The sequence below is a fragment of the Lissotriton vulgaris genome, chromosome 6 (assembly GCF_964263255.1).
Source record: "Lissotriton vulgaris chromosome 6, aLisVul1.2, whole genome shotgun sequence".
Classification (NCBI taxonomy): Eukaryota; Metazoa; Chordata; class Amphibia; order Caudata; family Salamandridae; genus Lissotriton; species Lissotriton vulgaris.
This window is the reverse complement of record NC_141694.1, coordinates 1,841,040,559-1,841,061,195: the sequence shown is the minus strand read 5'-3', so window position 1 is coordinate 1,841,061,195 and position 20,637 is coordinate 1,841,040,559.

Genomic DNA, 20,637 nt, shown 5'->3' with positions numbered 1-20,637 from the left:
CCAGCCCGGTATTTTCGGACCCGGAATTTTCGGGGCTGGAATTGATGGACCGTTTGCAGTGGTGGCTGGAGTGGGGGAGTCGGGCAACGCAGCACAACAACTTTGGTTGCTGCGCTAAGTTCACTTAAAAATAATAGATCTGCCCCTCAGTGTGCAAGCCTGGTGGGCCCAGCTGTACCCCTGCACTCAGGAAGTTGGCAACTACATTGTAAAAAATCTTCTGTGTCTTTTCTCTTTCCTAAATTCATCTCACCTCTTATATCTTAACACTCTTAACCTCTCTCTCTCTTTCTTTCTCTATGTAACTTCATTCCCTCCCTCAGCTTCCTCCACCTCACCACTCTCTCGAAATACTTCACACAACTTCATGTCTCTCCTGACCTTGCCCTACGACTCTTTCACTCTCTGCGCCCACCTGTGCATCCATCATCCTTGAACCTTCCTCCTCATCCTCTGTCTCTCTTCATGTCTCTATTACCTTACTTCTCTCCACCTGTCTCTCTACCTCACCATTTCCCCTCACTTCTCTATTTCATTTCTCTCTCTTCCTCACATTACCCTGACTACCCACCTCTCTCTGCCCCACTGTCCCTGCCACTACTTAACCTCTTTATTTACCTCACCATTGCTTCACTACCTCAGCTCTCCAACTCTCCTTTTTCTCGTTCTACCTCTGTTCCCTTTCCTTCAACTCTCTGAATACTTTCCTTGCTTTCTGGCTTCCTCTATTTCTCTATCTCAACCCCCTTTTTCTAGATCAACAACTTCTCTCTCTCCCACACACACAAACACATACCTCTCTCTGGATCTTCTCCATTTCAAATCCTTCTGAAACCTCAACTTTCTCTTTGAATCTCTTTCTTTATACATCTCTCTACCGCACCATCTCTTCTTCTTTCTGTGTCCTACAACTATCTACCTCTGTATAAACCTCACATCATTCTCTGTTTCACATTTCCCTCTGAATCTTCCCTTTTTGCTCGATGTCATATTCCTCTTTCTAAAACACACTCCTCTCTACCTTTCAATCTTCTCCACTATTCCCTTTACCTGATCCATTTTCCTATATCTCTTCTCACTTTGCTCTCGCTTTACTTTGCACCTCTTTGGTTTTCCTCCAATCTCCCTGTTTACTTCTTTCTCTTACATTACCTCTCTCTCTCTCTCTCTCTCTTTCTCTCTCTCTCTCTCTCTCTCTCTTTCTCTTTCTCTCTCTCTTTCTCTATCTTACCCAGTTGATTACTGTACTAATCTGCCTCTCTCTACATGTCCTTCTCCCAATTTCTACCTCTCTCTACTGCACTCTGAACACTTACCTATTTCTTTATCTCTTTCTCTACCTGCAGCTTCCTCTTTCTACAACACTTTATCTTTCCCTCTAGACACCCCACCTTTTACTTTACCTTTCTCCCTACCGCACATATCTTTCTACATCGTCTGGCTCTACCCTCACCTCTGTCTACGTCACGTCTCTCACTATACTGTTTCCTTTATGTCTCTATCCTTCTGTATCCTGCCCAGGCCCACTTCTCTTACTCGGCCGAGTCACCGTCAACTGTCTAGCCATAGATGTGCACCAGTATACAGAAAAGAAGGACAAGAGAAATTAGGAGACAAGTATTAGATTAGATTTAACCAATGGAATAGGTGAACATTCTCAGAGCAGCGTTTAGATTTTCACTCTTGGAGCGACCATTATTATTATTATTATTATTATTATTATATTTCTTATATAGCGCCAGAATCGACCCCCGAAGGGGTATCTCCGAGCTTGCCTTGGGAACCCGTCCTGGTTTTTCCCTGTGAGATAGCCCCTACAGGGCATCCCCAAGGTGAAAGCCAGGCATCCCGCCGCGGGGGGCCGTTGTGGAGATTAAGCAAGCTTAATGCCCAGAGTTGCAGAGTGTGAACCCATGATTAGGTCAGGCACCGAAGCGAGAATTATCGAGTCCATGGGCATTTGAGCTCAAGACCCTGCCGCGTCGGGAATTGAACCCTGGTCCCGGGTCTGACCTCTGCTTCAGGGTCTGCCTGCTCTAACCAGTGAGCCACACTTCTCCACATGACAGCAGTATAGGGGGATATGCTTGTATTTACAAGCATTCCGAAAGTAAAGCTACAACTTTAAGCCATATATGCACCTGATTACTTTAATATTATTCACTAGGCCACTAAACTTCTAACTAGCTGGTCAGGCACTGAATTCCAGTGAAAAACACCCCTCTCTTTTTTCACACAGGGACTGAATTCCACATAAAATGTTTGTTGTTGCAAGTAAAATAAATAGATCCACAGTGAAAAAGAAATGGCTTTAGCAATGCTTCTTTCTTTTAGTACAATTTGGCTTTCAGGCAACAGGAGTAAAGTTCAACATATAATTCTATATTAGTTGACACCACGAGGGCTTGAATCAGCCGATAAGGAGAAATAAATTCAAAGTTGTTCCAAACGGAGAGGAATCTCCTTCACAGAGATCTAGGACACTGCGCGGTGAAAGCCAGAGATCCCTGAAGCCACAAAGCAGATCCACCTGCTTTCGATCAGGACTATCACCATCTGGAGATGGAATGTGAGGACCGTGCATGAGGCAGGCAAGACAGCCGAAGTGGCAGCGAAGATGAAAATAATACAACCTTGCTCTGCTTTGCATCAGCGAGACCAGATGGACACAGTCCGGACAGAAAGACTGGCTCCAGGAGGAATGCTGTTAAATTCTGGACATGAGGAGGAGAGCACCCCGCACACTCAGGGAGTAGCACTGATGCTATCGGAGAACACCCCACACACTCAGGGAGTAGCACTGATGCTATCGGAGAACACCCCACACACTCAGGGAGTAGCACTGATGCTATCGGAGAACACCCCACACACTCAGGGAGTAGCGCTGATGCTATCGGAGAACACCCCTCACACTCAGGGAGTAGCGCTGATGCTATCGGAGAACACCCCACGCACTCAGGGAGTAGCACTGATGCTATCGGAGAACACCCCACACACTCAGGGAGTAGCGCTGATGCTATCGGAGAACACCCCCCACACTCAGGGAGTAGCGCTGATGCTATCGGAGAACACCCCACACACTCAGGGAGTAGCGCTGATGCTATCAGAGAACACCCCACACACTCAGGTAGCAGCGCTGATGCTATCAGAGAACACCCCACACACTCAGGCAGCAGCGCTGATGCTATCGGAGAACACCCCACACACTCAGGGAGTAGCACTGATGCTATCGGAGAACACCCCACACACTCAGGGAGTAGCACTGATGCTATCGGAGAACACCCCACACACTCAGGGAGTAGCGCTGATGCTATCGGAGAACACCCCACACACTCAGGGAAGCGCGCTGATGCTATCGGAGAACACCCCACACATTCAGGGAGTAGCGCTCGGAGAACACCCCACACACTCAGGGAGTAGCACTGATGCTATCGGAGAACACCCCACACACTCAGGGAGTAGCGCTGATGCTATCGGAGAACACCCCACACACTCAGGGAGTAGCGCTGATGCTATCGGAGAACACCCCACACACTCAGGCAGCAGCGCTGATGCTATCGGAGAACACACCACACACTCAGGGAGTAGCGCTGATGCTATCGGAGAACACCCCACACACTCAGGGAGTAGCACTGATGCTATCGGAGAACACCCCACACACTCAGGGAGTAGCGCTGATGCTATCGGAGAACACCCCACACACTCAGGAAGTAGCGCTCGGAGAACACCCCACACACTCAGGGAGTAGCGCTGATGCTATCGGAGAACACCCCACACACTCAGGGAGTAGCACTGATGCTATCGGAGAACACCCCACACACTCAGGGAGTAGCGCTGATGCTATCGGAGAACACCCCACACACTCAGGGAAGCGCGCTGATGCTATCGGAGAACACCCCACACACTCAGGGAGTAGCGCTCGGAGAACACCCCACACACTCAGGGAGTAGCGCTGATGCTATCGGAGAACACCCCACACACTCAGGGAAGCGCGCTGATGCTATCGGAGAACACCCCACACACTCAGGGAGTAGCGCTGATGCTATCGGAGAACACCCCACACACTCAGGGAGTAGCGCTGATGCTATCGGAGAACACCCCCCACACTCAGGGAGTAGCGCTGATGCTATCGGAGAACACCCCACACACTCAGGGAGTAGCGCTGATGCTATCGGAGAACACCCCACACACTCAGGGAGTAGCGCTGATGCTATCGGAGAACCCCCCCCACACTCAGGGAGTAGCGCTGATGCTATCGGAGAACACCCCCCACACTCAGGGAGTAGCGCTGATGCTATCGGAGAACACCCCCCACACTCAGGGAGTAGCGCTGATGCTATCGGAGAACACCCCACACACTCAGGGAGTAGCGCTGATGCTATCGGAGAACACCCCACACACTCAGGGAGTAGCGCTGATGCTATCGGAGAACACCCCACACACTCAGGGAGTAGCGCTCGGAGAACACCCCACACACTCAGGGAGTAGCACTGATGCTATCGGAGAAAACCCCACACACTCAGGGAGTAGCGCTGATGCTATTGGAGAACACCCTACACACTCAGGGAGTAGCGCTGATGCTATCGGAGAACACCCCACACACTCAGGGAGTAGCGCTGATGCTATTGGAGAACACCCCACACACTCAGGGAGTAGCGCCGATGCTATCGGAGAACACCCCACACACTCAGGGAGTAGCACTGATGCTATCGGAGAACACCCCACACACTCAGGGAGTAGCGCTGATGCTATCGGAGAACACCCCACACACTCAGGGAGTAGCGCTGATGCTATTGGAGAACACCCCACACACTCAGGGAGTAGCGCTGATGCTATCGGAGAACACCCCACACACTCAGGGAGTAGCGCTGATGCTATCGGAGAACACCCCACACACTCAGGGAGTAGCGCTCGGAGAACACCCCACACACTCAGGGAGTAGCACTGATGCTATCGGAGAACACCCCACACACTCAGGGAGTAGCGCTGATGCTATCGGAGAACACCCTACACACTCAGGGAGTAGCGCTGATGCTATCGGAGAACACCCCACACACTCAGGGAGTAGCGCTGATGCTATCGGAGAACACCCCACACACTCAGGGAAGCGCGCTGATGCTATCGGAGAACACCCCACACACTCAGGGAGTAGCGCTGATGCTATCGAAGAACACCCCCCACACTCAGGGAGTAGCGCTGATGCTATCGGAGAACACCCCCCACACTCAGGGAGTAGCGCTGATGCTATCGGAGAACACCCCCACACTCAGGGAGTAGCGCTGATGCTATCGGAGAACACCCCACACACTCAGGGAGTAGCGCCGATGCTATCGGAGAACACCCCCCACACTCAGGGAGTAGCGCTGATGCTATCGGAGAACACCCCACACACTCAGGGAGTAGCGCTGATGCTATCGGAGAACACCCCACACACTCAGGAAGTAGCGCTCGGAGAACACCCCACACACTCAGGGAGTAGCACTGATGCTATCGGAGAACACCCCACACACTCAGGGAGTAGCGCTGATGCTATCGGAGAACACCCCACACACTCAGGGAGTAGCGCTGATGCTATCGGAGAACACCCCACACACTCAGGGAGTAGCACTGATGCTATCGGAGAACACCCCACACACTCAGGGAGTAGCGCTGATGCTATCGGAGAACACCCCACACACTCAGGGAGTAGCGCTGATGCTATCGGAGAACACCCCACACACTCAGATAGTAGCACTGATGCTATCGGAGAACACCCCACACACTCAGGGAGTAGCGCTGATGCTATCGGAGAACACCCCACACACTCAGGGAGTAGCGCTGATGCTATCGGAGAACACCCCACACACTCAGGGAGTAGCGCTGATCCTATCGGAGAACACCCCACACACTCAGGAAGTAGCGCTCGGAGAACACCCCACACACTCAGGGAGTAGCACTGATGCTATCGGAGAACACCCCACACACTCAGGGAGTAGCGCTGATGCTATCGGAGAACACCCCACACACTCAGGGAGTAGCGCTGATGCTATCGGAGAACACCCCACACACTCAGGGAGTAGCACTGATGCTATCGGAGAACACCCCACACACTCAGGGAGTAGCGCTAATGCTATCGGAGAACACCCCACACACTCAGGGAGTAGCGCTGATGCTATCGGAGAACACCCCACACACTCAGGGAGTAGCGCTGGTGCTATCGGAGAACACCCCACACACTCAGGGAGTAGCGCTGATGCTATCGGAGAACACCCCACACACTCAGGGAGTAGCGCTCGGAGAACACCCCACACACTCAGGGAGTAGCACTGATGCTATCGGAGAACACCCCACACACTCAGGGAGTAGCGCTGATGCTATCGGAGAACACCCCACACACTCAGGGAGTAGCGCTGATGCTATCGGAGAACACCCCACACACTCAGGGAGTAGCGCTGATGCTATCAGAGAACACCCCAGACACTCAGGGAGTAGCGCTGATGCTATCGGAGAACACCCCACACACTCAGGGAGTAGCGCTCGGAGAACACCCCACACACTCAGGGAGTAGCACTTATGCTATCGGAGAACACCCCACACACTCAGGGAGTAGCGCTGATGCTATCGGAGAACACCCCACACACTCAGGGAGTAGCGCTGATGCTATCGGAGAACACCCCACACACTCAGGGAGTAGCGCTGATGCTATCGGAGAACACCCCACACACTCAGGGAGTAGCGCTGATGCTATCGGAGAACACCCCACACACTCAGGGAGTAGCGCTGATGCCATCGCCGGCAGCCGAAAGAGCTCTGAATGGATGGGAAGCTCTTTTTCCCAGAATCATCACAGCGACCTTCCGCACAAAGAAAAAGAGGCTCTCCATGAATGTTATCCAGTGCTATGCACCGACAAATGACTGCGAAGAAAAAGAACAATTTTACAACAGATTCCAGTCCATCCTGGAGAAATGCCTGAGGGAGATATCGCTATTCCCTGACCTGGAACCTTCAAGGCAAAAGGAAGAGGAAGGCCAAGAAACACCTGATGCCGGGGGCTCGAGGCTGACTGCAAGGAGATGGGCTACACCTGGAGTCAGAGTGAAAGAAAAGCCCAGGACAGAGATGACCGGAGAGTCCTGGTTGATGGCTCATACCCCCAGAGGGGTAGTAGGCATAAAAAGAAAAGGAAGTACCCCACAAACCTTAAGATGTCACCGCAGATGGGCAAAGCACTGTGGGGGAAGAGGCCAGCAAGCGGCAGATGGACAGTGGCAGGACGACACACCACCATGACAGGCAAGGCCAGTCAGCTGCCATCTTAGGTAAAACAGATAATGTGGGAGGTGGGAGGAACAGGTGGGCTAGGAAAATGCAAGCACAGTCCAGAGCACCATCACCAGGCAGGTGACTGGGCAGATTTTACACCTGGACTGTTCTTGGAAACAGGAGGTGATGCCTCCATGGAATAGTAAGTCACTTTGTAATTGACTGATTCCTACTCACGTCACATGAAACACTGTTTGAGGTAGCTCTGCCCACAGTAGCACTGCTAAGGACATGGCCTGTGGGTGCCCATGTAGACACATTAGGGCAGAGAACCCTCTCCGAGAGGGCTGTTCTTATACTTGCCCATACCGATCCAGCACGTGTCTCTCAGGTCATTGGACCTGGCTAATAAATAGGAGCTGGGTGCACATTTCCTCACTCAGGGCCGACATTACGGCAGTGTGAGAGGTGCCACTGCACCAGCCGCCAAGTTCTTGGTGGGGTGCACAGGACAGTGAGATAATCACACTTGCTCCTATGAGGCCATGTCCCGCATGGCAGCACTCATGGTGCTGGCCAGCCAGTGCAGCTGTGCTGCTGGCCCTACATTGAGTACAGAGACTACTCCCCCACCTCAGGCCTGACATGCACCACCCACTGAAGGTAATGTGTCAAGGGCTGTTCACGGATCTGCGGGGCTCAGTGGCGGCGGGGTAGATGTATCTCAAGCTCGTCCAATGCACGCTGGACCCAATTGGTGTACTTTTCACCGCCGACCGCTGTAGCACACGGTTTGTGCGGACAGTTTAGGTCTACTACGACAAGACAGGGTAGGTAGTCATACACCTACCTCTCACTTTAAGTGTAGATAGCATACAATTCGATCCTGAAGAAGAGTCCTGATCTTTACTGACTTCTGAGACACGAAACATGTCGATCACAAGAAAGTAGAACCCCTACCATTTGACACCTAATGACTAGGTTTGGGTCCTCTCATCACTATTTTAACTAGGCAGTTTACCTCCATAAAAAAGGTTGTTTAGGACTAACTGACCTATTTTAATTCCATTACCCCGACTACACTCTCTTGGCCTCTTACTCCCACTGCACCCACCATCAACAGAATAAAGAGCCCCGGTTCCGGGCGCCCGTCAGGTATTGCAGCGCCGACCTGACGAGGGGCAGGCTCAAATGATGAAGCATGACACCTAGCTTGCTGGGTGTGTGAGAGCCCTAGTTCCAACAAGGAGAACTCCCTCTCCTGCACAAACACATTGGCGAACCTTCACGATTCCTTTACCAGACCGTGTTCAGTACATCCCCCTTTTACCTCACTCAATCAGAGGAACTTTGTACTTTTGTCTTGCTATTTCTGTTCATGGATCTGTAAGAGTGCAAGCGCCAGGGGGCGACACCGTTGGATCGCCTCCTGGCTCCAGCAGAGAGGGTACCCAACAAGCTGCACCCACTCCTAGAAAGCAATAGGATGCTTCACATATGCGAGGTGCTCAAAAACATGCTCTACTCCTGTGCAACTCATCCCCTCAGGCATGACAGTACCAAAATCAAACAAGCAATGGCAAAGTCAATAGGTCTCGCCTACTTATTGAGAGCTATTGCCTTTGCCAATGTTTTAGCCATGAATCATGACATTCCCAGCACTGGCCACGTCATAGCTTTTTTTTTATTGCTGGGATGAGGATAGGGTGGAAGGCAATCAGAGTGATGGAGTTTGTCAGGGGCAACACGAGCAACGAGGGTGTGGGAAAAAAGCACTATGACAATTTATGGGCGGAGCTGAGCCGGGCGGTCGTGTTCCATCTCGGCTCCTGGCTCCGGCGCTGCTCGGGAGCCTGGTTTGGCGGTTCCCCAGTGGCCCGGGGGCTGTTTTCGGCACCCATAGGAAGCGCCGCTGTAGCTGGATCTGGGAGGAGACGCGAGGAGAGGACGGCCGCGGGCAAAATGGCGGCCGGAGCGCCGATGACCTCAACTCTCTATGGGAGGTACGCTGACGGGCGAAATCTGAGGAACGCAGGGGCTGCCTCTATTAGAGGATAGTCTCCGGGGGCCTCTGTAGCGGCAAGACACCGGGGGTGGCCCGGCTAGAATCTGCCTTCCCCCGCCTGCCTGACCCTAAAATGGCGGCCCGGTGTGACTCCCAGCTAACGATCGGCGCCTTTGCTTGACCATCTGGCCCCAGCGCTTGCTGCCTCTCCCAGGGGCGACCCCGCAGGCTCTCTCTGTGTCTCTTGCCTGCAGGGGTGAGCCCTCTTCAGGGATCCTGGCGGTGACCCTCGCTTGCATCGGCCTCTGCGATCTGCCGGACGTTTGATCTACCACCCGACGACAACAACCCGGGAGGTAGGATCGCTAGCTGCTCGCTGATTCCTAGCGCCTCCCGCCTCGCCTATGTTAGCCTCCCGCTAACATAGTGCTGCAACGGCTCCCCCTCGCACCACCCTCCTTGCAACTCGCCTGGACCTTGGATGGCGGCCGTCAGTGACCGCAGAGCGAGGATGGCCACCACTGCTCTTAACATGCCTGGGCAGCGCCCCATGGCCAACGCGTGACCGCACCAACACCCCCACCACCCTGCGCACTCTCGCGCCCACAGAGCCGGATGACCGCAGGCTCTCCAGGATGGCGACGCACCTGCGGCTGGCTTCTAACCTCGTCCCCCACCTGGGCTTCCACCTTCTCTCCTGGACTTCTTTCATCATCTCCCCCCTGGGTTCCCACCTTCCCTCCGGGACTGCTCGACTTGCGTGCTACCCTGAATGACACTTTGCTGCTGTTCCTCGGACAGTTCTCGCTGGACTCTAGCCCTCCCTCCATACCTTGCATCCCACCCACCATTCCTCTATGCTGTGATTACATCTTTGACCTATTGCAACAATGCTAAGCTTTGGTATTCGCTGAAGTCCCTACACCATATACCACCCCTATGCGTCTATTAGAGTTTAACCAGTCATATCCCTTCCTATGTGTATTTAGTTGACTCTTATCGCTAGTGTGTGCCGTGGACCTTTATACTCTCTACCACTCCTATGTGACCCTTAGAGTATTCCCAGTCATATCCCTCCTGTGTAGATTGAAGATAACTCTAATGACTAGGATCCTATGTGATTTGTAGATTGTATCCAAGTGTATCCCCTCCCTGTGTTTAGAGATATAGCTTCAACGATTAGTTGCCTGTGTGACTGTCGGAGTATAGCCAGGTGTATACCTTCCCTCGTGTGAAGAGATACCCTATTCACTAGAACTTTCCGAATGTATCCCCTCCCTGTGTCTAGAGATATAGCTTTAACGACTAGTTGCCTGTGTGACTGTCGGAGTAAAGCCAGGTGTATACCTTCCCTCGTGTGAAGAGATACCCTATTCATTAGAACAAAAAGTAATGTGTTCTTTATGTATTTGTAACTGATTCCATGTAAAATGCTTGATAACATGTAACGGAACTGGTGCTATGTAAAGCGCTCTGATAACCTAATCGGTTCAAGTTCGCGCTATATAAAACTCTAAAAATAAATAAATAAATAAATAAACATGGCCAGTGCTGGCCACATCATGGGCCTCATTTATGAGGCCTTGCGTCAGTTTTGCGCTGCGGATGCGTCACTTTTTGTGACGCATCGGCAGCGTAAAACATGCGCCTTGTTGCGCCATATTTAAAAAGTGACGCATCTAGGTAGATGCGTCACTTTTTAAACCCCTGCGCCACATTATGCCTGCGTCAGGTATAATGTATGCAAAGGGGGCGTTCCCCCGCAAAAAGCCTCGTAATAGTGACGCAGTGAAATCTATGAGATTTCACTGCGTCACTTTTAGGATGCGGTTGCGTCAAAATCTTGCGCCTGCCTCACAGCAGGCGCAAGACTGACGCAAGCCCTTTCACATGGGGCTTTCCCCATGTGAAAGGACGCATTGCTGGAGTTGCGTCACTTTTGTGACACACTCCAGCAATGCGTCACTTTTGCTGACGTATCTGTAAGTCCTTGCGACATGATGCGTCATACATTAAATATGGCGCATCATTGGTGTCGCAAGGAGTGCGCAGTGAAAAGTGACGCATCGCTGTTTTCACGCAGCGATGCGTCACTTTTCATAAATGAGGCCCCATATCTCTTTTTATATGTAGGGTGGAAGGCAACATGGAGTGAGGGTGTGTGTTTGGGGGGGATTAGTGGGACTAGTAACATGGACAATGATGAAAGGAGGGTGGGGCAAGCGACATAGACAACAGAAGGAGGGTGCAAGCACCATGGACAATAGGTGGGAGGGAGGGTGGGGGCATGCAGCAGGACAGCAGGGTGTTCGCAGGTGGGAGAAACACAGAGAGGGGAGAAGTACATGTGAGAGACAGTTGAAAAGCACACCCTCTCGTAGAGTTGCCAAAAACATAGAAAAAAGTTTAAAAAACAAGCAGTCGTAATGCATCCATGGTCCAAGGGAGGGACAAACACGAAGAAGAAGGAAGCCTACAGCAGCTGACCGATAAGAAGTAAGCTAATGCGAGTAAGAATGAAGCAAACCAATGGTAAGCAATGGGCAGTCTCTAAGCTCACTATTAGAAAACAATATGTCTCGATGAGACAACATATGCCCTGCTTTAGGAGAGGCCTAAAAAGCATGTGGAAGAGGGCACCAATAATGATTGTTATCTGGGCACCCTACACACCAGTTCGTAAGCATGTGAGCATTTGAGTCCTGCTCAGCGTGACCTGTGCAACACCCAACACTTCAGTCAGCACCAGCGTCTACAGGTCTTTAGGCAAATGTTCAGAGCAGTTGAGCAGGGACGTTGAACAATGGGCCACACAGTACCAGTGGTGGCTTGTATATTTTCCCTTTTTCACTTTAACCTCTTTTTGCAGAGTGGCTTGATAATATAGGTACTGACGAATGCCTTTTGGCAGAAACAGGTAGACCTTATGAACTAGGGTATATCTGTTGAATCCCTAACCCTCTTGCATTTTAACCATGTCAGATAGACATTTTTAAATCACACTTTATCACACCTTTCTGCACTCTGCGCCTCATTCGTCAATATTTCCATGCTCATCTTCTGAGAAAACACCTCTACTCCTCCCCTCGGGGAGTCATAGCCCACCCCAAGGTGTGAGAAGGGTACCCATATGATGAAGCATGTCTCCAAGCGGTGATTGAGGGTTCTTGCACTGAGGGAACTCTCTCCCCTCTGTTCCTACATAGCACTCGTTCTTCATTTGCTCTCTCCTGTTTCTTCCCTGACACATAGCCAGATGGTGTAAAATAAGTCATAAGCAAAATGCCATGAGCTGCCAAAGAAGTCACATACTGTCAGATTAAAGAGGCTTTTAATCTCAAATGTAATCCAATGCCAAATGTTGAGTACGAAAGACACATTTTCAGTCAAGAACAACAGAAAGTTGGTTAAACCATTGATGATTTTGTGGAGAGACTCGATACACTCATCAAACACTGTAAGTTCAATGAATTTAATGATGAAGAAGCCATACATCAGTTATTGATGGATGCTTGTAGATTCATTCATTCAGACATCAAATGATGGGTGAAACTCATAATTTAGAGTGGGTGTTGATGGCTGCCAGAAAGGAATAGCATGCTGATAGACAAGTTGCGGACATGGAGGCTGGAAGTGCCCAGAAAGAGTCAGTAATCAGTATAAAAATTACTGAAGGACACAAAGTGATGTCTACCCATAAAAATAAGTTTTGTTTTAGATGTGGATTTTCTTTTCCACACAAAGGTAAATGTAGCAACATTGGACAGATATGTAAAGGCTGTGTAACGAGAACCATTTTGTGAAGGTTTGCAAAGTGAAGGAAAAAGTAAGTGCGTCACAGCACAAAGACAAAATGGATGCCCGAACATTCCAGAAGCAACGTTCGATGCACACGCACAAGGCTAACTTGCAACATCAGTTGAGACAAATCAACACTGAATGAAGTTGATCATCATCTAAATCATCATCAAACAGAAACAGTTCTTCTATATCAGTATCAAGTGAAAGTGAAGAAGATGGTTGTGCCATGTTGCTATTTACCTCAGAAAAGCATGCACATGTTGGACTGGCCGTCAGTGAAGAGAAATGTCAGTCAATGAAAAGTCAACATGCCAAAGCACCAAAGTCATTCAAACATTGTTCGAAGATTACACTGAAAATAAATGGTTGTTCGATACCATTCATTATTGACAGTGGTGCAAAGATGAACATTATGCATAAGGAGAAATATAAAGAATCGTATCCATTATCGCAACTTAGGCCATTGAAAACCAAAGTGTATACATGGGCTGCCTCAGCGCCTTTAAAAAGTCAAGGTTCATTTGCAGCAACGATGAAGAATAAGAAAACTAAGGTGCAAGCACCCACCATGTGCTTCAAGGCACAACGTCAAATGCCTGTCTACTCAGGTTTAGCACAGCTGCTGATATGGGACTGATTTCGATAAACTACAACTTGAATGCTCACCATGAAATAGTAAGTAAATTTCGTTCTTTCATGGTTTAGGAAAGCTTAAAACTATGAGGTTAAATTTGTATATTAATAAAGACGCCTGTCCTGTTGTTCAAAAACATAGTCACATTGCTTCTCATTTACAAAAAGCTTTGGAAAAAGAGCTTGAATTGTTACTTTAGCGCTCTACTGGCCCAATGCCATAGGTTTCTCCCATAGTGGTAGTACCCAAAAATGGCAGCGAAAAAGCTGTAGGCATATGTATTGACATGCGTCAGGCAAACAAATCCATTGAAAGAGAACAACATCTAGGTACACACATTGCTGTCATGATAACACAATTAAATTGTACAAATGTCTTCTCTCATCTTAATTTGAATAAAGGTTATCATCAGTTGGAACTCAAGTAAGATTGCAGGTACATTTCAACCTCCTCAACACATGTTGATCTGTTTCGATACAAAGGACTATGGGGCATATTAGCAAGGGCTAGATCGCCGCTTTCTCAGCACTTTTTGCTGATAAAGAGGTGATTTTGTTATCGCCCAATTACCAAGCTGTCGCTAACAGCAGTTAGTAACAGCTTCCAGGCAATAGCGACCCGTTTGGGGCCCGCTTTGCATGTCAGGGATATTTATCGCTAATGACATGCAAAGTGGGCGTACCCAAATTGGTAGCGACTGAAAAGCAGTAGCTAACACAGCTATGGCCTATTAGCAATACCCGCAACGCAATAAAAAAACGTGCGCTAACCGCGATTAGCGCCAGGATTTTACACCTGGTAAAAACCTGACTTAGCCAAATTAGTCAATGGGAGATGGATTCTACGGCTAAGTCCCCATCTGCCTATTAGCGAGATTTTCCTTAGCTATAGGATTTTTTATCGCTGGAAATCTCACGTTAAAGATGGGATTCACCGCTATCGCTGGATTTTGTATAGCCGTGGAGATAAACGTTGGTAATACTGCATCATCTCTGCGATAATTCCAGCTATAGGAGGTGATAAAAAAATTGCGGTTTGCGATAATTATCTCAAGTTGTTGCTAATATGCCCCTATGTTTTTTGGGCGGGGTGTCATCTGCTGTGGAACTATTTCAAATGTAAAAACAACAATTGATGGACAGAATGCAGAACAATGTCATACATTCACCCCAGTACAGAGATCTGGGCCCAAATCCATCGTTGTTTTGCACTCCACACCACCCCAGTTCAGACAAGGCCATATGCAAATCAGTCTGACCCTGTGTCTTATGGGAACAGTCCAGCCCGAACTGCCAAGCCATGCCTTCCCTGGACCGGAAACAAGCTTCCGAGGACCGGTTTCTGCCATTTCAGCAGTCTTCAGCCTGGCTTGCTTGAATCCAGTGGTGTGGAGAGCATGGGACTCACGTCTGAGCATACCCATCCCACTCGGGGTGACAAATGCAAAAACAACAATTTATTTATTTTTATTTTGAAAGTTTTATATAGCGCGAACAAGATCTTTGCAGATATCAGAGCGCTTTACAAAGCAGGGAATACCAACAAGAGAGTGAGTGGCAGGTCATCAGGTATAGTGAAATTATACGTGAGGGAGGAAAGTAGAACAGGTACATCAATAATGCAAGTATTACAGATAAATGTGTGCATAGACAGTCAGGTAAATCAAGTTAAAGTTTCAAAGCTTTATTCAACAGCATTGTCATAAAAGCATTTTCACCCTACTCTATACATAATAAATACTATTCTAATTTACAACAATTAAAATACACATTAAACATAAAGTGCTGTCGGAAACATATTTAAAATGTGCAACCGCTTAAAAATAGAAACCTGATGCATAAAGTGAGTAAAAAATCATCTAAAAACGTTCTGCTAACTTTGAGTACAATTCATTGAGGTAAAGTGCGGGTGCGTATAATCCATGCCCAGCCCAAGTATTTGGCTAGTGCAATGGCGAGACAAGGGGAGCAATTTGTTCTTAGGATTCTAAGCGCTTCTTGATGTAATCTAGTCCTTAGATTTCTACATGCAGGTTTTAACCACCTTTGCCTTGGAGCTGCATAAAGGGGGCAGGCGAACAGAAAATGTGGAATGTCCTTAACAAGATCCTTACAGTGAGCACAGGTGTTAACGTTACCAGGGGACCATTTTAGTGTAAATGCATTAAGCTGTAAACAGCCCACCCTGAACTGAAAATACAACTTTCTGTCCAATGGTTTTGTGATCAAGTCCCAATAATGTTCACAGGTTGGGACTAATTTATGTTCCAGATACTGGGATGTTAACGCCGAAGGCTGGTTAGATGACAGAACCGAGGGTTACATGACAGAACCGAGTCAGGTAAATCAATAATACAGGTAAAACACATAGTCGTAGAGTTCGAGCAACATAATACAGATCGGTGTAGAGTCTTTACAGATCCACGTTAATAGGTCAAGTGCATTTGGCCATGAGAATAGCTTTTACTTCTTTCTTAAAGAGTGTGATGGAGGAGATGAGCCTGGTTTCAGGAGGGAGTGAGTTCCAGATCCTGGGTGCCCTTCCTGAGAAAGAGCGTTTATAAGTTTTTTCCTTCCGGAATCTTCGAGGTTTTAGCAGAAGATTGTCTGTGCCTCTAGTGTTTCTAGAGCCGCCAGAGATTGACAGCTTCTGAGCGAGGTATCCGGGAGAGCTCAGATGTACCGCCTTGTGTGTCATGCAGGAGATTTTCAGATGTATTCTGGCTTCAAACGGCAGCCAGTTCAAGGATTTCAGGTCAGGGGAGATATGCGAGTGTTTTTTTGACCCAGTGATGAGTCTCGCTGCAGCGTTTAGAGAAGCTCTTAGGGGTGCAGTAGTGGTTAACGGGAGACCGCAGAGGGCGATGCTGCCGTATTCAATTCGCGGGATTACTAGTGCTTGTACTGCAGTTTGGAAGTCTTTGGCTGGTAGGAAGGGTTTAAGTTTCCTCAGGGTATTGATTTGGTGGTTCGCTCCCTTAGTAGCCTTGCTGATATGATGCTGCATGTTGAGATTGGAGTCAAGGGTTATGCCTAGAGATTTTGCTGAATCCACTATGGTGGGTTTGACATTGAGTGCAGTTAGCTGTTTAAGCCAGGTTTGCGTGGTAGAGATCTTCGCGGGAGGTGAGATCAGAAGGAATTCTGTTTTCAGAGCATTGAGTTTGAGATGATTATCGGCAAGCCAGGATTGGGGCTTCTGATCGTTGAGTTCAGGAGTAAAATGTCATTGGGGGATTGTAGTTTGAGATATAGTTGGGTGTCATCTGTGTACATGTGAAAAAGTACATTGGATGCTTGAAGCAAGGTGATGAGAGGTTCTATAACTAGGTTGAACAAAGTTGGTGATAGGGAGGATCCTTGGGGGACGCCTAACGAAACAGGTATTGGCGCGGACATCTGGTTGTTACTCTTGAATTTCTGAGACCTGTTGTGTAAAAAGGAGGTGAACCACTTGAGAACAGTCCCAGATAGACCCATTCTTGTGTTCAAAAGATCGAGTAAATTCTCATGTTTAACAGTGTCGAATGCTGAGGAGAGATCAAGAAGGATGAGGAGGCAGGTATCATTTTGATCTAGGATGTGAAGGGCGTCGTCAATTATGTGAGTCATAGCAGTTTTAGTACTGTGTCCTGTTCGGAAGCCTGATTGATGAGGGTTGAGGAGATCAAACTGATCAATGTGTTTAGTCAGCTGTAGTAGTGCGCATTTTTCCAATAGTTTGGCGAGAGTGGGAATATTGGTAATGGGGCGGTAGTTGTTTAGGTCGGATGGGTCGGCAGTAGGTTTCTTTAGTAAGGGTGTGACTTGTCCAACTTTGAGGGAGTCAGGGAGGGTTCCTTCTTGGAGCGAGCTGTTGATAATTTTAGTCCAGAGTGGAAGGAGCAATGGGGTGAAATCTTTGACAGCTTAGCAGGGAGGGGATCCGTGAGGTGATTGGAAGGTTTCAAGGTGCTGAGCAGTTTGCCTATTTCTTTTTCGGAGTAGGTGTCAAAGGATGACCATGTTGCATTGTTTTTTGGTTCGGTGGGTGTTATGCAGTTGGGTGTGGTGTATAGGCTTGCGTCAGTGCGGAGATCACTCTTTATGTTGTCAGTTTTTTGGGTAAAGAAAGCGGCGAAGTCTTCACCGGAGGGTGCTTCGCACAAAGTACTGAGAGGTTGGGGTTGATCCTTGGCTTGTGTTCGGATTAGCTCAAACAGTTTTCTTGGTCGAGCTGGAGGCTGAAGAAATTTGCTTTTGAGCGCTTTATTTTCCTGAAGTAGGCGTTTCTCTTTTTCTTCAGGGTTTTTAGGTGCAGTGCAGAGGGAGCTGTTCTCCAGGTGCGCTCTGCCATACACAAGGCTCGTCTATCTTCATTGAGACTCCCGTCGTACCATGGATTGGAGATTTTAGCGGAGACTCTTTTTAGCTGCATGGGAGCAGCCTCATTAATTATTGAGGTCATACCTCCCCTGACACACCCCGTCTCAAATGCACTCTCCTAAACTGCAGATCGGCTACTAGACACTCCTCCGCCATCGCTGATCTCATCCTAACATTGGACCTTGACCTAATCATCTTGACTGAAACCTGGCTAACCGAATCTTCTACACCTATAATGGACATTCTGGTTCCCCCCAACTACCACATCATTAGGCTTGACAGGTCTGGCAAGATAGGTGGTGGAATCGCATGCATATACAGGAACAGCCTTTCTGTTCTGAAAGTCTCCGCACCTTCCCTACCCTCCCCAACTTCCTACGAATACATCTGCCTCGATATTATCAGTGAGGGCAAACCGATATGCTCTCTTCACGGCATTTACCACCCACCCAGAGACAACCTCACCTTCGCCCAACAAATCATGGACATGATTTCAACCAACGCCGGACGACAGCTCACCCAAATATACCTTGGTGACTTCAACCTCCACTGGAACGATCACAATGATGCGGTGGTAAATAGTCTTAAAAGCTTCCTCAACGCCCTGGACCTCACACAATTAGGGTACTAGAGAGAGGGGGACTTTTCTAAGGTTATTCGGGACGGAGATTCTGTTGTTTAGTGTGGAGGGGATTTGAGTGTATCGTGGGAATGGGCAGGTGCGAGGCAGTTGGTTTAGGGGAGTTGGGGCGGTGGAGCGGAGGAGGGTGAGAGGGTCGAGATCCGAAAGAGGGTTGCATGTGCGACGGGGGCGGTTGTTGCGATTGTGGGCAGGGATCGCGGTCCAGTGTGGGCGGCGGGTGCAGTTGTTGCGGTTGTGGGCATGGATCGCAGTCCTGTGTGAGGGATGTAACTTGGGAGCGTCATAAGGACGGGTGGAGAGCAAGTTGAGAGGGGGGGTGCTGGTGGGTGAGGTGTTTCTAGGGGGTGTGATGAGTAGTTCTTTGATGGTGTGAATTTCTTCTTTGATGGTGTGAATGTCTTCTTTGAGTTGAAGGAGGGAGGACATCATCTTGTCCAGCGTGGGATAAGTGTTAGTGCTGGGGGTGTAAGTCATGGGTGAGTGGCTGACCAGGTACTTATCGTGAGGGTGGGGGGATGGGTTGGTGTTCATGCAGGGCTCCGCAGTGTCGGCGTGCGGGTTGGTGTTAGGGAGGAGAGAGGGTATGGGGGCGATGGGCGTGGATGAAGTACGGAAGAGGTTGGTGCGTAGAGGAGGGAATTGGTGGCAGGCGGAGAGAGCGGGATGGAAGTGGAGTGTATGATGGTGGTGATGGGGAGCCTGAAGGGTAGTGAGGGCTGAGAGTGGGGGGGAAATGGGGTTGGAAATGGTCCTGTCATGGGGAGGGGGGTTATAATAGTAGATGTGGTGCGCTCTGCGTGGTTAGTTAGCGGGTGGTAGTGGGGACTGAGAGAAGGGGGGACAAAGGGTGGGATTTGTCGTTATGCGTGTCGTTCTGGTGCTGATCTAGGTTAGAGGGGTTGTGGGTGGAAGTTGTGATGTCAGGGGAGGGAGGAATGGGAGTGGTGTGTGTGGGGCTCCAAGGGTTGATGTTAGAGGGGCGGCTAGTGTGTGAGGGGGAGAGATTTGTGACTGTGATTGAGGAATGTGGGGTGGTAACAGCAGGTGGGTGATTGACTAGGGTGCTGGGGGTAGAGGTGAGGTGCGTGTCGTTCTGATGCTGAGCTAAGTTAGAAGGGTTGTGGGTGGGGGCTGTGACGTCATGAATGATAGTGATGGAGGAGTTATGGGTGGAGGACCGAAGCTTGGAAAGGTGCTCTTTGAACTTGGGGAACAAGTTGTCAAGTAGTTTCAGGTTCTTGTCTGTGGATTGAATTCGGACAATCCCGTTATTGTAGATAGTAATGGTGATTCTGCCAGGGAAGAGTTGGGATGGCGTGATGGAGAGAGTTAGGCCATGAGCGGTTTTCCTGGTGATGGAGACGGTGAGTAGGGTGAGGAACACTTTTCTCCATTGAGCTCTGCGTGAGGTGTGGAAGATGATATCAATGTTCAGGGCTCCATTGACCGGTGAGAAGTAGGTGTCGGCAAAGGGGGTTTCCAGGGTGGGACCTCAGGAAGTTGTGTTTAAAGCGTTTAGCGGCTTTTTTGGTGAGAGTGGATGGGTAGTTGATTCTATATGTGTGCTTGCCGATGAGATCCATGTTGGGATGGCTGTAAAGGTGGGTATGGGAGGAAGAACGCTAAGGATACACATGTGCAAAAAACAACTGTCAGCCGTAGGTTACATGGCACAGAAGTGACACTAGTGAGTGGCCAAAAATAGCCAAAATATAAGAGGTAGCAATCGGTGCAGACCAGGAATAAACAGTGAGTGGGTGCGGCTTACAAAAATGTACAAGATATATGAGGTAGCAATCAGTTAAATGGACCCAAAGTGACATTAGTGAATGGCCAGAAATAACCAGAATGTAAGAGGTAGCATTGGTGCAATCCAGGAATAGAAAGTGAATGGGTGCAGCTTACGAGAATGAACACAATATATGAGGTAGCAATCAGTGCATAA